The sequence below is a fragment of the Elaeis guineensis genome, chromosome 9 (genome assembly GCF_000442705.2).
Source record: "Elaeis guineensis isolate ETL-2024a chromosome 9, EG11, whole genome shotgun sequence".
NCBI classification, from domain to species: domain Eukaryota; kingdom Viridiplantae; phylum Streptophyta; class Magnoliopsida; order Arecales; family Arecaceae; genus Elaeis; species Elaeis guineensis.
The window spans coordinates 70,505,735-70,509,595 of record NC_026001.2 but is presented as its reverse complement, the minus strand read 5'-3'; positions in this window follow the sequence as shown (position 1 = coordinate 70,509,595).

Sequence of the window (3,861 nt, the reverse complement as noted above, 5' to 3'; positions counted from 1 at the left end):
CCAGTGCTCTTCGCCTGGATTCGACTGATATCTGCTTGTGACATTCACAGTATGGGCTATATCAGGTTGTGTACATAGCATGACATACATGAGGCTTCCTATTATGAAAGCATAAGGGATCTTGCTCATGCGTTCAATCTCCTCAGGTGTGCTAGGGCACATCTTCTTGGAGAGATGAATGCCATGTCTAAAAGGTACTAAATCTCTTTTAGAGTTTTTCATGCTAAACTTTTTAGCACCTCCTCTATGTACATCTTCTGTGAAAGTCCCAGTATCCTATTTGGTCTATCTCTATAGACCTTAATACCCAGTATAAAGGATGCCTCTTATTGGTGCAAAAATCCGCTTGCGTCGGAGAAGCTGGAGTCGGAGAAGTCGCGGTCGCCGTCGGGACCTGCAAGGGAAGTCTAAACCGGAGGTGGGGTTGCTCCGACAAGACCCTCCGACGCTCAAGTCAGTTTTCTGCCTCAACAAGAATGGAGCACTCGAACGGAGAATTTAGCAGAGTTTTGAGATAAGGAAATGAGCTTCGAGAATAACGTATCTGGGGTCCCTTTTATAGGCGGAGGGAGCTGTAGCCTGACAGCGACATCCGTAACCATCTGGCAGTGGGCCACCCAAAGTCAGGAAAAATTTATTGCGGAGGGTAGTGGAGTGGGATCGTGGCTACCGCCATGGCTCGCCATGTGGAATCAGTTACGAGGAGTGGAGCGACGTCCGCTGTCGTGACTTGTCAGGGAGTGGTGGAATCGCACAGGATCCACCGTAGGGAGTGGAGCAGGATCGTGGCCGTTATTGTGGCCTGCCAGGGGGTAGTGGAGCTGTGCGAAATCCGCCACAGAAAGTGGAGCAGAGCTGCGACGGTTACTGTGGCCTGTCAGGGAGTGATGGAGCTGCACGAAATCTGCCACAGGAAGCGGAGCGGGATCATGGCCATTATGGTGGCCTGCTAGGAGGTGCAGATCCATCGGCTGAAGTTTGGCAGCGGTCGGAGTCCGGCTCCCGTAGGAGTCCGGACTAAATTTGTCTGCAGTCGTTGGAGCCGAGGACGAAGCCCGGCTCCCGCAGGAGTCCGGGCGTGGTCTTCCTGCAATTAAAGTTAAAGGCGAAGTCCGACTCCCGTAGGAGTCCGGACGGGGCTTACCAGCAGTCGTTGTTGAGGACGGAGCCCGGCTCCCGTAGGAGTCCGGGCGGAGTCTACTTGCGGTTGAAGTTGTTGGCGGAGTTCGGCTCCCGTAGGAGTCCGGCGGAGTTGTCCTGTAGTCGATGTCGATGACGGAGCCCGGCTCCCGTAGGGGTCCGGGCGGAGTTGTCCTGTAGTCGATGTCGGTGACGGAGCCCGGCTCCCGTAGGAGTCCGGGCGGAGTTGTCCTGTAGTCGATGTCGGTGACGGAGCCCGGCTCTCGTAGGAGTCCGGGCGGAGTCTTCCTGCAATTAAAGTCAGAGGCGAAGTTCGGCTCCCGTAGGAGTCCGGACAGAGTCTTCCTGCAATTAAAGTCAGAGGCGAAGTTCGGCTCCCGTAGGAGTCCGGACAGAGTCTTCCTGCAATTGAAGTCAGAGGCGAAGTTTGGCTCCCGTAGGAGTCCGGATAGGGCTTACCAGCAGTTGACGTTGAGGACGGAGCCCGGCTCCCGTAGGAGTCCGGGCAGAGCAGTTGACGTTGAGGACGGAGCCCGGCTCCCGTAGGAGTCGTGGCGGAGTCTACTTGCTGTTGAAGTCGTCGGCGGAGTCCGGCTCCCGTAGGAGTCCGGACGCAGTCTGTCTTGCAGCCGTTGGAGTCGAGGATGAAGCCCGGCTCCCGTAAGAGTCCGGGCGGAGTCTTCTTTTAAGGTCGGCCTTGTTGGCGGAGTCGTTGATTCTGTTGAGGACTTCGGCTGGGGGTATTTTATACCCAACACCAGTCCCCCTACTTCCGAGTTTGAATTTCGAACGAAGGAAGTACAGGGAGATGGGCACAGTCGAAGCCGTCCCTTCGAATCCCGCGCACTGCCGCCCTCAGATATTTTGGCCTTTAACGTGTGCACGTCAGAGCCCATTTTCCAGTGAAGGTGACCTGAAGAGTCTTTTCGAAACCCCCGTCAGAACGCGATCCCAAGCGTCGTGCTACGGAAATTTGTGAACGGTCAACCCTCGATAGCGGTGAGGGGGACATGCGGGACACGTGGCACGCACCAGTTGGCCCAGGAACACCCGCCGCCATAACTGCGCTAGGATCCGTCGGCTATTTAAACCCCCTAATCTCCCTTCGTGGCTTCATCCTGTCGATAGGATGGTACCTTTCTTTCGCCTGAGAGCCTAGCTACTCAGCTACTTCCCTCGCACCAGTCCTTGCCTTCTTCAGCCCCCCAATTCTTCTCTGAGGGTTCCCACACCATGTCCTCTACCCCGGAGGCCATTCTTGAAGGGATGTCTAGGGCTTGGAGGAAGGCGAGGAGGAGAACGGCGGCCGGTGAGGATCTCCATCATTTTAAAGGGGGCTCAAGAAAGAATTCCTTCAACAATAGGGGTTTAATAATGGGGGCCGTCGGTAAAGTTATTCTGCCCGAGAATTTCGGAGTAGCAAGGCGGAGTGATACCGGTCAAGAGGGCAGAGCTGTCGTCACAAGCTGTGGCGGGATCCTTGATGCCGTCAGGGCCGAGGGACCAGAAGCGGTCGACGTCGATGGTGGGGCAGCAAAATCTGTTGCGGGGACGGTGGAAGTAGCGCATGCCGACCTTGCCGGAGCATTTTGGGTGGCGGCTGTCGTGGAGCATTCGGAGATGGAGCATATCTCTGGCGTCACCGCTGCCTCCAAGGTGACTCCGGCTCTTCTTGAAACAGGTCTTCGTCACTGCTGCCGTTGCCCTTACTGCCCTCGAGAATCTATCCCACCCTTTTCTCCTAGGGTTGGGACTTCGGAGATGGAGCGAAGCGAGGCGAGGCGAGAGCTGATAGGTCCGTTACACGCACTGGAGAACGCGGCTGAGAAGGACAGAGACGGGGAGAGGAGTTTGCAGCTGGGAGCGGCCTCCGGTATATCCTTCCCGAACCGTGTTCGTGAGGCTAGCAATGATGTATATCTCTTTTTTTTTTTTTCTTGATCCACCGGGTCTTGTAACGTATATCTTGTTAAATGAAAAGGAGATTTTGCTACCTTGTCTGCATCTTGCATCGAATAGTTGTTTGTCGAGCTTCTTCATTTTTCTTTCCTCTTTCTTCTCCTTTTCTTCTCTTTTTTCTTTTTTTTTTTTTCTTACGTCGTCCTAAAGGTCATCGACGACTTCTTTTATCCGTGTAGGGTTGTTATCTGCCGAGCTCCTTTTCGACTTTTACGCCGTTCGAAGATACCTGGTTGTCATTTTTCCGTCAATGGCTGCAGGTTCGCTTGGGGCCATTCGGGCCCGGGGTCCCTCCTAGGGCTTGAATTCGGGGATCCGAGCTTCAGTTGCCCTCGGGCGCTGTTTGTTTTCCAATCATCACTGTTGCGATCCATTACCTTCCTTTATTGCTTGGAGTTTTTTCTCCGCTGAAGTTGAGGCTAAGTTTGGCTCCCGTGGGAGTCCGGACGGAGAATCCCTCTTGAAGTTGGAGTTGTGAGCGGAGCCCGACTCTCGTAGGAGTCCGGGCGGAGCCTTCCTTGATGTCGTGGACAGAGCCTGGCTCCCGTAGGAGTCAGGGCGAAAGTCTTCCTGCAATCAAAGTCATAGGCAAAGTCCGGCTCTCGTAGGAGTCGGATAAGGTTATCGGCAGTTGCTGTTGTCAGCGGAGCCCGGCTCCCGTAGGAGTCCGGACGGGGTTGTCCTGTAGTTGATGTCGGCGATGGAGCCCGGCTCCCATAGGAGTCCGGGCTGGGCTTACCATCGGTCGAAGTTGCTTAAGTT